The 14,349-nt window shown below is 29.3% G+C and overlaps 3 non-coding genes across 3 annotated transcripts; all 3 read right to left on the reverse strand.

Annotated features, from left to right (window-relative positions):
- Positions 1 to 8,489: 8,489 nt before the first annotated feature.
- TRNAL-CAA (transfer RNA leucine (anticodon CAA)) lies at positions 8,490 to 8,573 on the reverse strand. Its single transcript has one exon. It is a non-coding gene; the product is annotated as a tRNA-Leu (tRNA).
- A 2,449-nt stretch (positions 8,574 to 11,022) lies between these two features.
- TRNAL-CAA (transfer RNA leucine (anticodon CAA)) lies at positions 11,023 to 11,107 on the reverse strand. Its single transcript has one exon. It is a non-coding gene; the product is annotated as a tRNA-Leu (tRNA).
- A 2,487-nt stretch (positions 11,108 to 13,594) lies between these two features.
- TRNAL-CAA (transfer RNA leucine (anticodon CAA)) lies at positions 13,595 to 13,678 on the reverse strand. Its single transcript has one exon. It is a non-coding gene; the product is annotated as a tRNA-Leu (tRNA).
- Positions 13,679 to 14,349: the final 671 nt, after the last annotated feature.

Genomic DNA, 14,349 nt, shown 5'->3' on the forward strand with positions numbered 1-14,349 from the left:
AAGGAAATGGAAGTGAAGATATTGTAATCATCACTTCTTTGGTACCATCACTTATGTACATCAATAAGACAAAAATAGTTATGGAGTACAAGAAAAAATTGTTCAACAACAAGCCTACGAAAACTACTAGTCATGTTTAGTCTAGCCATATCCAAAAATATATGATGCAAACAACATAATTTCTTAAAAGTTTAGAACAAAAATATGGAGATATTAATTTTTTTTAATCAGATACTAGTGTCGGAACACATGACATCACTTGAAAAAATAATTTGTCATTCAACGTCTTTATCAGTTGTAAATTATGTTGTTTATTCCCCATTAAAATAAAGAAACATGAAAACAATTAGATGAAAATTTTATCTTAAATGACACTTGCTTTTATTACGTTTATTTATACCTTTAATGATGGTATCAGTTTCCTATCAAGAAATAATATCACTGTCTAATTGTTTTATCATCTTTCTCAATCAAGGTAAGACAAATTAGAGACAGATAGAAAATTGGTTTATTCCCCTTAAATATATCTATCCTCTTTCGTAGAATAGATTTGATAAATTAGATACAAATCAGGAATTCATTTATTCCCGTTAATTGGTAGTTATTAGCCGCAAAAGGTTTAACTACTATATATTTAGCGAAAATGAAAGAAAAAGGATCAAGCCAAAGTTATTGACATGAAATTATAGTTTGTTTAATTCTCCTCCTTTAATTACTCATCGCTTTCATTATTGATTCCTCAAAAGTTTAGGCATGTGTTTGGTTTGATTTTCATTGAAGAAAAAAAATTCTTCCGTTGTATTACTAATTTGTTCGCTATATATTGTTTCTCATTTTGTGTGCTCAAATATCCAGATTGAATCAAATACAACTTCAATTGACTCTCTGACCATGGGTTAAGGAAATGGTCATGTATACCCTTCATTTTCCCTCTCTGGTATGATTTGGATTTCTAGTTTGTTTTATTTCATCTGGCTCGATTTATCTCTCTCTATATATATTGGTTTGAATCATCTTGATCATGTCCGATTTTGTTGGATTCTGTTTTATTTTGGTCCTTCTGGTTTAGTTTAATTATGTTTAGTTTGTGTTGGACCGGATTAGATCAATTTGATTAGTGGTTCGGTTAAACGTGTGAGTTCTTAATATCTTGGTTTTGCTTAGGAACACCCTACTAGTTTTCTCTTGAATTCCTTTTTTATGACTTCCCCTATTTTCATTTCGAAAATGTTTATTTCTAAATGCTTATTTTTAAGAATTAAGATTGTGATTATTGGTAAGTTTCGATTAATTCTTGATTTTGTGTTTGTATTGAGTGATTCTTATGCCTTTGGTGATTCTCCTAATATGATTTGTTTTTATATTTATACTTGTTTATTCATAATTGATTTTTCTATTCTTTCAATTTGAAGAACATAAAACAAAAGTGCTACTCTATTTAGTATATTGTTGTGCCACTTATATCATAAAATGTCAGAAGTGGGATTTGAATCCACGCCCTCTCACGAAGACCAAAACTTGAGTCTAGTTGCGCCTTAGACCACTCGGCCATCCTGACTTTAGCAATTATTTGTCACACTATCTTAATATATCACTAAACACTAATTTCGAGAAAATGAATCCACATGCAGGATTATAACTTTTTAACAACATTGTTTACTTAGTAGTGATCATGTTATGCTTGGTAATTTGTTTTACCATAACTCCACTACCATCGCATTTTATTTTTTCATTTTAGAAGAGAATTTACTCACCTCTTATCTTTTTTAAAGTAATTGAGTTAAGTACTCTTACAAAAATCTATCTTGACGAAAACATGTTTATACATTTTCATTCACAACAGTATTTTGGATACATGTAGAAATACCAATCAAAATATGAAAACTAAGTTGAAATTCTCCTACTCTTACAAAAAGAATGAGGTACGTCAATGGCTTACTTCCGAGGATACTCTACCTTGGTCTTTCATGTATATATTATTAAGAAGAAAACGATAACTACTAGTAATCATGTCAAACTCAATATTATAGTTTTGTTGATAACAAAAGAGTCAACTACCTTTATGGAATATAATTCAAACCCAACCACACCCAAATCCAAATGTTTCACTCATTTTATTACTGATAACAAGCTAAGAGCTTCATCCTACTTCACTAAGAGTGGAAAGTCATTTATTTTTTCATGCATAAAAATGACCTTAATCCTCTCAGATTCACATACCTTTTATAAGAAAATTAGAATATTGATGAAAATGACACATTAATATAACATTTAAGATGACCTGAGGCCATGTTTTTGAACTTAACTATTGATGTATCTACCTAAAAAAAATCGTGTGGCACGAGCTTTTGTGCCAATTTAATCCTTCGATGAATTCAATCGCACCAATAGAAAATTTATATCTTAAGTCCAAAAACCGGTTCTGAAATATGTTATTTTGTGGCTCTAAATAATTTCAAATAAGAGAATAAATTATTGAAAAATTATTTTTCTCAAGTAGGTTAACAACATAGTAAACCACAAAGATATTATTGTTTTCATTGATTTACCATAAGTAGACTACTCTTATTGTGTCTGAAATATGGTTTAATTGATCGCAATATAGATAATTTTTAAGGAAATGGAAGTGAAGATATTGTAATCATCACTTCTTTGGTACCATCACTTATGTACATCAATAAGACAAAAATAGTTATGGAGTACAAGAAAAAATTGTTCAACAACAAGCCTACGAAAACTACTAGTCATGTTTAGTCTAGCCATATCCAAAAATATATGATGCAAACAACATAATTTCTTAAAAGTTTAGAACAAAAATATGGAGATATTAATTTTTTTTAATCAGATACTAGTGTCGGAACACATGACATCACTTGAAAAAATAATTTGTCATTCAACGTCTTTATCAGTTGTAAATTATGTTGTTTATTCCCCATTAAAATAAAGAAACATGAAAACAATTAGATGAAAATTTTATCTTAAATGACACTTGCTTTTATTACGTTTATTTATACCTTTAATGATGGTATCAGTTTCCTATCAAGAAATAATCACTGTCTAATTGTTTTATCATCTTTCTCAATCAAGGTAAGACAAATTAGAGACAGATAGAAAATTGGTTTATTCCCCTTAAATATATCTATCCTCTTTCGTAGAATAGATTTGATAAATTAGATACAAATCAGGAATTCATTTATTCCCGTTAATTGGTAGTTATTAGCCGCAAAAGGTTTAACTACTATATATTTAGCGAAAATGAAAGAAAAAGGATCAAGCCAAAGTTATTGACATGAAATTATAGTTTGTTTAATTCTCCTCCTTTAATTACTCATCGCTTTCATTATTGATTCCTCAAAAGTTTAGGCATGTGTTTGGTTTGATTTTCATTGAAGAAAAAAAATTCTTCCGTTGTATTACTAATTTGTTCGCTATATATGTTTCTCATTTTGTGTGCTCAAATATCCAGATTGAATCAAATACAACTTCAATTGACTCTCTGACCATGGGTTAAGGAAATGGTCATGTATACCCTTCATTTTCCCTCTCTGGTATGATTTGGATTTCTAGTTTGTTTTATTTCATCTGGCTCGATTTTGTCTCTCTCTATATATATTGGTTTGAATCATCTTGATCATGTCCGATTTTGTTGGATTCTGTTTTATTTTGGTCCTTCTGGTTTAGTTTAATTATGTTTAGTTTGTGTTGGACCGGATTAGATCAATTTGATTAGTGGTTCGGTTAAACGTGTGAGTTCTTAATATCTTGGTTTTGCTTAGGAACACCCTACTAGTTTTCTCTTGAATTCCTTTTTTATGACTTCCCCCTATTTTCATTTCGAAAATGTTTATTTCTAAATGCTTATTTTTAAGAATTAAGATTGTGATTATGGTAAGTTTCGATTAATTCTTGATTTTGTGTTTGTATTGAGTGATTCTTATGCCTTTGGTGATTCTCCTAATATGATTTGTTCTTAAATTTATACTTGTTTATTCATAATTGATTTTTCTATTCTTTCAATTTGAAGAACATAAAACAAAAGTGCTACTCTATTTAGTATATTGTTGTGCCACTTATATCATAAAATGTCAGAAGTGGGATTTGAATCCACGCCCTCTCACGAAGACCAAAACTTGAGTCTAGTTGCGCCTTAGACCACTCGGCCATCCTGACTTTAGCAATTATTTGTCACACTATCTTAATATATCAATAAACACTAATTTCGAGAAAATGAATCCACATGCAGGATTATAACTTTTTAACAACATTGTTTACTTAGTAGTGATCATGTTATGCTTGGTAATTTGTTTTACCATAACTCCACTACCATCGCATTTTATTTTTTCATTTTAGAAGAGAATTTACTCACCTCTTATCTTTTTAAAGTAATTGAGTTAAGTACTCTTACAAAAATCTATCTTGACGAAAACATGTTTATACATTTTCATTCACAACAGTATTTTGGATACATGTAGAAATACCAATCAAAATATGAAAACTAAGTTGAAATTCTCCTACTCTTACAAAAAGAATGAGGTACGTCAATGGCTTACTTCCGAGGATACTCTACCTTGGTCTTTCATGTATATATTATTAAGAAGAAAACGATAACTACTAATAATCATGTCAAACTCAATATTATAGTTTTGTTGATAACAAAAGAGTCAACTACCTTTATGGAATATAATTCAAACCCAACCACACCCAAATCCAAATGTTTCACTCATTTTATTACTGATAACAAGCTAAGAGCTTCATCCTACTTCACTAAGAGTGGAAAGTCATTTATTTTTTCATGCATAAAAATGACCTTAATCCTCTCAGATTCACATACCTTTTATAAGAAAATTAGAATATTGATGAAAATGACACATTAATATAACATTTAAGATGACCTGAGGCCATGTTTTTGAACTTAACTATTGATGTATCTACCTCAAAAAAAATCGTGTGGCACGAGCTTTTGTGCCAATTTAATCCTTCGATGAATTCAACCGCACCAATAGAAAATTTATATCTTAAGTCCAAAAACCGGTTCTGAAATATGTTATTTTGTGGCTCTAAATAATTTCAAATAAGAGAATAAATTATTGAAAAATTATTTTTCTCAAGTAGGTTAACAACATAGTAAACCACCAAGATATTATTGTTTTCATTGATTTACCATAAGTAGACTACTCTTATTGTGTCTGAAATATGGTTTAATTGATCGCAATATAGATGATTTTTAAGGAAATGGAAGTGAAGATATTGTAATCATCACTTCTTTGGTACCATCACTTATGTACATCAATAAGACAAAAATAGTTATGGAGTACAAGAAAAAATGTTCAACAACAAGCCTACGAAAACTACTAGTCATGTTTAGTCTAGCCATATCCAAAAATATATGATGCAAACAACATAATTTCTTAAAAGTTTAGAACAAAAATATGGAGATATTAATTTTTTTTTAATCAGATACTAGTGTCGGAACACATGACATCACTTGAAAAAATAATTTGTCATTCAACGTCTCTATCAGTTGTAAATTATGTTGTTTATTCCCCATTAAAATAAAGAAACATGAAAACAATTAGATGAAAATTTTATCTTAAATGACACTTGCTTTTATTACGTTTATTTCTTAACTATTGATGTATCTACCTCAAAAAAAATCGTGTGGCACGAGCTTTTGTGCCAATTTAATCCTTCGATGAATTCAACCGCACCAATAGAAAATTTATATCTTAAGTCCAAAAACCGGTTCTGAAATATGTTATTTTGTGGCTCTAAATAATTTCAAATAAGAGAATAAATTATTGAAAAATTATTTTTCTCAAGTAGGTTAACAACATAGTAAACCACAAAGATATTATTGTTTTTACCATAAGTAGACTACTCTTATTGTGTCTGAAATATGGTTTAATTGATCGCAATATAGATGATTTTTAAGAAATGGAAGTGAAGATATTGTAATCATCACTTCTTTGGTACCATCACTTATGTACATCAATAAGACAAAAATAGTTATGGAGTACAAGAAAAAATTGTTCAACAACAAGCCTACGAAAACTACGAGTCATGTTTAGTCTAGCCATATCCAAAAATATATGATGCAAACAACATAATTTCTAAAAGTTTAGAACAAAATATGGAGATATTAATTTTTTTTATCAGATACTTGTGTCGGAACACATGACATCACTTGAAAAATAATTTGTCATTCAACGTTTTATCAGTTATAAATTACGTTGTTTTATTCCCCATTAAAATAAAGAAACATGAAAACAATTAGATGGAAATTTTATCTTAAATGACACTTACTTTTATTACGTTTATTTCTTACTATTGATGTATCTACCTCAAAAAAAATCGTGTGGCACGAGCTTTTGTGCCAATTTAATCCTTCGTTAATTCAATCGCACCATAGAAAATTTATATCTTAAGTCCAATAACCGGTTCTGAAATATGTTATTTTGTGGCTCTAAATAATTTCAAATAAGAGAATAAATTATTGAAAAATTATCTTTCTCAAGTAGTTAACAACATAGTAAACCACAAAGATATATTAATGTTTTCATTGATTTACCATAAGTAGACTACTCTTATTGTGTCTGAAATATGGTTTAATTGATCGCAATATAGATGATTTTAAGGAAATGGAAGTGAAGATATTGTAATCATCACTTCTTTGGTACCATCACTTATGTACATCAATAAGACAAAATAGTTATGGAGTACAAGAAAAATTGTTCAACAACAAGCCTACGAAAACTACTAGTCATGTTAGTCTAGCCTATCCAAAAATATATGATGCAAACAACATAATTTCTTAAAAGTTTAGAACAAAATATGGAGATATTAATTTTTTTTAATCAGATACTAGTGTCGGAACACATGACATCACTTGAAAAAGAATTTGTCATTCAACGTCTTTATCAGTTAAAATTATGTTGTTTATTCCCCATTAAAATAAAGAAACATGAAAACAATTTGATGGAAATTTTATCTTAATGACACTTACTTTTTATTACGTTTATTTCTTAACTATTGATGTATCTACCTAAAAAAAATCGTGTGGCACGAGCTTTTGTGCCAATTTAATCCTTCGATGAATTCAATCGCACCAATAGAAAATTTATATCTTAAGTCCAAAAACCGGTTCTGAAATATGTTATTTTGTGGCTCTAAATAATTTCAAATAAGAGAATAAATTATTGAAAAATTATTTTTCTCAAGTAGGTTAACAACATAGTAAACCACAAAGATATTGTTGTTTTCATTGATTTACCATAAGTAGACTACTATTATTGTGTCTGAAATATGGTTTAATTGATCGCAATATAGATGATTTTTAAGGAAATGGAAGTGAAGATATTGTAATCATCACTTCTTTGGTACCATCACTTATGTACATCAATAAGACAAAAATAGTTATGGAGTACAAGAAAAATTGTTCAACAAACACAAGCCTACGAAAATTACTAGTCATGTTTAGTCTAGCCATATCCAAAAATATATGATGCAAACAACATAATTTCTTAAAAGTTTAGAACAAAATATGGAGATATTAATTTTTTTAATCAGATACTAGTGTCGGAACACATGACATCACTTGAAAAAATAATTTGTCATTCAACGTCTTTATCAGTTATAAATTATGTTGTTTATTCCCCATTAAAATAAAGAAACATGAAAATAATTAGATGAAAATTTTATCTTAAATGACACTTACTTTTATTACGTTTATTTATACCTTTAATGATGGTATCAGTTTCCTATCAAGAAATAATATCACTGTCTAATTGTTTTATCATCTTTCTCAATCTAGGTAAGACAAATTAGAGATAGATAGAAAATTGGTTTATTCCCCTTAACTATATTTATCCTCTTTCGTAGAATAGATTTGATAAATTAGATACAAATCAAAGAATTCACTTATTCCCCTTAATTGGTAGTTATTAGCCGCAAAAGGTTTAACTACTACATATTTAGTGAAATGTGAAAGAAAAAGCATCAAGCCGAAGTTATTGACATGAAATTATAGTTTGTTTAATTCTCCTCCTTTAATTACTCATCGCTTTCATTATTGATTCCCCAAAAGTTTAGGCATGTGTTTGGTTTGATTTTCATTGAAGAAAAACAATTCTTCCGTTGTATTACTAATTTGTTCGCTATATAGTGTTTCTCATTTTGTGTGCTCAAATATCCAGATTGAATCAAATACACAACTTCAATTGACTCTCTGACCATGGGTTAAGGAATGGTCATGTATACCCTTCATTTCCCTCTCTGGTATGATTTGGATTTCTAGTTTGTTTTATTTCATCTGGCTCGATTTATCTCTCTCTATATATATTGGTTTGAATCATCTTGATCATGTCCGATTTGTTGGTTTCGATTAATTCTTGATTTGTTTTATAGTGAGCGATTCTTATGCCTTTGGTGATTCTCATAAAACAAAAGTGCTACTTTATTTAGTATATTGTTGTGCCACTTATATCATAAAATGTTAGAAGTGGGATTTGAACCCACGCCCTCTCACAAGGACCAGAACTTGAGTTTGGCGCCTTAGACCACTCGGCCATCCTGACTTTAACAATTCTTTGACACACTATCTTAATATATCACTAAACACTGATTTCGAGAAAATAAATCCACATGCAGGATTATAACTTTTTAACAACATTATTTACTTAGTAGTGATCATGTTATGCTTGGTAATTTGTTTTTACCATAACTCCACTACAATCGCATTTTATTTTTTCATTTTAGAAGAAAATTTACTAACCTCTTATCTTTTTTAAAGTAATTGAGTTAAGTACTCTTACAAAATCTATCTTGACGAAAACATGTTTATACATTTTCATTCACAACAGTATTTTGGATACATGTAGAAATACCAATCAAAATATGAAAACTAAGTTGAAATTCTACTACTCTTACAAAAAGAATGAGGTACGTCAATGGCTTACTTCCGAGGATACTCTACCTTGGTCTTTCATGTATATATTATTAAGAAGAAAACAATAACTACTAATAATCATGTCAAACTCAATAATATAGTTTTGTTGATAACAAAAGAGTCAACTACCTTTATGGAATATAATTCTAACCCAACCACACCCAAATCCAAATGTTTCACTCATTTTATTACTGATAACAAGCTAAGAGCTTCATCCTACTTCACTAAGAGTGGAAAGTCATTTATTTTTTCATGCATAAAAATGACCTTAATCCTCTCAGATTCACATACCTTTTATAAGAAAATTAGAATATTGATGAAAATGACACATTAATATAACATTTAAGATGACCCGAGGCCATGTTTTTGAACTTAACTATTGATGTATCTACCTCAAAAAAAAATCGTGTGGCACGAGCTTTTGTGCCAATTTAATCCTTCGATGAATTCAATCGCACCAATAGAAAATTTATATCTTAAGTCCAAAAACCGGTTCTGAAATATGTTATTTTGTGGCTCTAAATAATTTCAAATAAGAGAATATATTGAAAAATTATTTTTCTCAAGTAGGTTAACAACATAGTAAACCACAAAGATATTGTTTTCATTGATTTACCATAAGTAGACTACTATTATTGTGTCTGAAATATGGTTTAATTGATCGCAATATAGATGATTTTTAAGAAATGGAAGTGAAGATATTGTAATCATCACTTCTTTGGTACCATCACTTATGTACATCAATAAGACAAAATAGTTATTGAGTACAAGAAAAAATTGTTCAACAACAAGCCTACGAAAACTGCTAGTCATCTTTAGTCTAGCCATATCCAAAAATATATGATGCAAACAACATAATTTCTTAAAAGTTTAGAACAAAAATATGGAGATATTAAATTTTTTTAATCAGATACTAGTGTCGGAACACATGACATCACTTGAAAAAATAATTTGTCATTCAACGTCTTTATCAGTTATAAATTATGTTGTTTATTCCCCATTAAAATAAAGAAACATGAAAACAATTAGATAAAAAATTTATCTTAAATGACACTTACTTTTATTACGTTTATTTATACCTTTAATGATGGTATCAGTTTCCTATCAAGAAATAATATCACTGTCTAATTGTTTTATCATCTTTCTCAATCTAGGTAAGACAAATTAGAGACAGATAGAAAATTGGTTTATTCCCCTTAAATATATTTATCCTCTTTCGTAGAATAGATTTGATAAATTAGATACAAATCAAAGAATTCACTTATTCCCCTTAATTGGTAGTTATTAGCCGCAAAAGGTTTAACTACTATATATTTAGTGAAATGTGAAAGAAAAAGCATCAAGCCGAAGTTATTGACATGAAATTCTAGTTTGTTTAATTCTCCTCTTTTAATTACTCATCGCTTTCATTATTGATTCCCCAAAAGTTTAGGCATGTGTTTGGTTTGATTTTCATTGAAGAAAAACAATTCTTCCGTTGTATTACTAATTTGTTCGCTATATATTGTTTCTCATTTTGTGTGCTCAAATATCCAGATTGAATCAAATACAACTTCAATTGACTCTCTGACCATGGGTTAAGGAAATGGTCATGTATACCCTTCATTTTCCCTCTCTGGTATGATTTGGATTTCTAGTTTGTTTTATTTCATCTGGCTCGATTTATCTCTCTCTATATATATTGGTTTGAATCATCTTGATCATGTCCGATTTTGTTGGATTCTGTTTAATTTGGGTCCTTTTGGTTTAGTTTAATTATGTTTAGTTTGTGTTGGACCGAATTAGATCAATTTGATTAGTGGTTCGGTTAAACGTGTGAATTCTTAATATCTTGGTTTTGCTTAGGAACACCCTACTAGTTTTCTCCTGAATTCCTTTTCTATGACTTCCGCCTATTTTCATTTCGAAAATGTTTATTTCTAAATGCTTATTTTAAGAATATAGATTGTGATTATTGGTCAAGTTTCGATTAATTCTTGATTTTGTATTTGTAGTGAGCGATTCTTATGCTTTGGTGATTCTCATAAAACAAAGTGCTACTTTATTTAGTATATTGTTGTGCCACTTATATCATAAAATGTCAGAAGTGGGATTTGAACCCACGCCCCTCTCACGAAGACCAGAACTTGAGTCTGGCGCCTTAGACCACTCGGCCATCCTGACTATAGCAAATCTTTGTCACACTATCTTAATATATCACTAAACACTGATTTCGAGAAAAGAATCCACATGCAGGATTATAACTTTTTAACAACATTGTTTACTTAGTAGTGATCATGTTATGCTTGGTAATTTGTTTTTACCATAACTCCACTACCATCGCATTTTATTTTTTCATTTTAGAAGAAAATTTACTAACCTCTTATCTTTTTTAAAGTAATTGAGTTAAGTACTCTTACAAAAATCTATCTTGACGAAAACATGTTTATACATTTTCATTCACAACAGTATTTTGGATACATGTAGAAATACCAATCAAAATATGAAACTAAGTTGAAATTCTCCTACTCTTACAAAAAGAATGAGGTACGTCAATGGCTTACTTCCGAGGATACTCTACCTTGGTCTTTCATGTATATATTATTAAGAAGAAAACAATAACTACTAATAATCATGTCAAACTCAATATTATAGTTTTGTTGATAACAAAAGAGTCAACTACCTTTATGGAATATAATTCAAACCCAACCACACCCAAATCCAAATGTTTCACTCATTTTATTACTGATAACAAGCTAAGAGCTTCATCCTACTTCACTAAGAGTGGAAAGTCATTTATTTTTTCATGCATAAAAATGACCTTAATCCTCTCAGATTCACATACCTTTTATAAGAAAATTAGAATATTGATGAAAATGACACATTAATATAACATTTAAGATGACCCGAGGCCATGTTTTTGAAATTAACTATTGATGTATCTACCTCAAAAAAAATCGTGTGGCACGAGCTTTTGTGCCAATTTAATCCTTCGATGAATTCAATCGCACCAATAGAAAATTTATATCTTAAGTCCAAAAACCGGTTATGAAATATGTTATTTTGTGGCTCTAAATAATTTCAAATAAGAGAATAAATTATTGAAAAATTATTTTTCTCAAGTAGGTTAACAACATAGTAAACCACAAAGATATTGTTGTTTTCATTGATTTACCATAAGTAGACTACTATTATTGTGTCTGAAATATGGTTTAATTGATCGCAATATAGATGATTTTTAAGGAAATGGAAGTGAAGATATTGTAATCATCACTTCTTTGGTACCATCACTTATGTACATCAATAAGACAAAAATAGTTATGGAGTACAAGAAAAAATTGTTCAACAACAAGCCTACGAAAACTACTAGTCATGTTTAGTCTAGCCATATCCAAAAATATATGATGCAAACAACATAATTTCTTAAAAGTTTAGAACCAAAATATGGAGATATTAAATTTTTTTAATCAGATACTAGTGTCGGAACACATGACATCACTTGAAAAAATAATTTGTCATTCAACGTCTTTATCAGTTATAAATTATGTTGTTTATTCCCCATTAAAATAAAGAAACATGAAAACAATTAGATGAAAATTTTATCTTAAATGACACTTACTTTTATTACGTTTATTTATACCTTTAATGATGGTATCAGTTTCCTATCAAGAAATAATATCACTGTTTAATTGTTTTATCATCTTTCTCAATCTAGGTAAGACAAATTAGAGACAGATAGAAAATTGGTTTATTCCCCTTAAATATATTTATCCTCTTTCGTAGAATAGATTTGATAAATTAGACACAAATCAAAGAATTCACTTATTCCCCTTAATTGGTAGTTATTAGCCGCAAAAGGTTTAACTACTATATATTTATTGAAATGTGAAAGAAAAAGCATCAAGCCAAAGTTATTGACATGAAATTCTAGTTTGTTTAATTCTCCTCCTTTAATTACTCATCGCTTTCATTATTGATTCCCCAAAAGTTTAGGCATGTGTTTGGTTTGATTTTCATTGAAGAAAAACAATTCTTCCGTTGTATTACTAATTTGTTCGCTATATATTGTTTCTCATTTTGTGTGCTCAAATATCCAGATTGAATCAAATACAACTTCAATTGACTCTCTGACCATGGGTTAAGGAAATGGTCATGTATACCCTTCATTTTCCCTCTCTGGTATGATTTGGATTTCTAGTTTGTTTTATTTCATCTGGCTCGATTTATCTCTCTCTCTCTATATATATTGGTTTGAATCATCTTGATCATGTCCGATTTTGTTGGATTCTGTTTATTTGGGTCCTTTTGGTTTAGTTTAATTATGTTTAGTTTGTGTTGGACCGAATTAGATCAATTTGATTAGTGGTTCGGTTAAACGTGTGATTCTTAATATCTTGGTTTTGCTTAGGAACACCCTACTAGTTTTCTCCTGAATTCCTTTTCTATGACTTCCGCCTATTTTCATTTCGAAAATGTTTATTTCTAAATGCTTATTTTTAAGAATATAGATTGTGATTATTGGTCAAGTAAGGTTCTGGTAATTAACTTGTTTTGGTTTTCGATTAATTCTTGATTTGTATTTGTAGTGAGCGTTTCTTATGCCTTTGTGATTCTCATAAAACAAAAGTGCTACTTTATTTAGTATATTGTTGTGCCACTTATATCATAAAATGTCAGAAGTGGGATTTGAACCCACGCCCTCTCACGAAGACCAGAACTTGAGTCTGGCGCCTTAGACCACTCGGCCATCCTGACTTTGGCAATTCTTTGTCACACTATCTTAATATATCACTAAACACTGATTTCGAGAAAATGAATCCACATGCAGGATTATAACTTTTTAACAACATTGTTTACTTAGTAGTGATCATGTTATGCTTGGTAATTTGTTTTTACCATAACTCCACTACCATCGCATTTTATTTTTTCATTTTAGAAGAAAATTTACTCACCTCTTATCTTTTTTAAAGTAATTGAGTTAAGTACTCTTACAAAAATCTATCTTGACGAAAACATGTTTATACATTTTCATTCACAACAGTATTTTGGATACATGTAGAAATACCAATCAAAATATGAAAACTAAGTTGAAATTCTCCTACTCTTACAAAAAGAATGAGGTACGTCAATGGCTTACTTCCGAGGATACTCTACCTTGGTCTTTCATGTATATATTATTAAGAAGAAAACGATAACTACTAATAATCATGTCAAACTCAATATTATAGTTTTGTTGATAACAAAAGAGTCAACTACCTTTATGGAATATAATTCAAACCCAACCACACCCAAATCCAAATGTTTCACTCATTTTATTACTGATAACAAGCTAAGAGCTTCATCCTACTTCACTAAGAGTGGAAGTCATTTATTTTTTCATGCATAAAATGACCTTAATCCTCTCAGATTCACATACCTTTTATAAG

Source organism: Lathyrus oleraceus, unplaced genomic scaffold (assembly GCF_024323335.1).
Source record: "Lathyrus oleraceus cultivar Zhongwan6 unplaced genomic scaffold, CAAS_Psat_ZW6_1.0 chrUn0047, whole genome shotgun sequence".
In the NCBI taxonomy this organism is placed as follows: domain Eukaryota; kingdom Viridiplantae; phylum Streptophyta; class Magnoliopsida; order Fabales; family Fabaceae; genus Lathyrus; species Lathyrus oleraceus.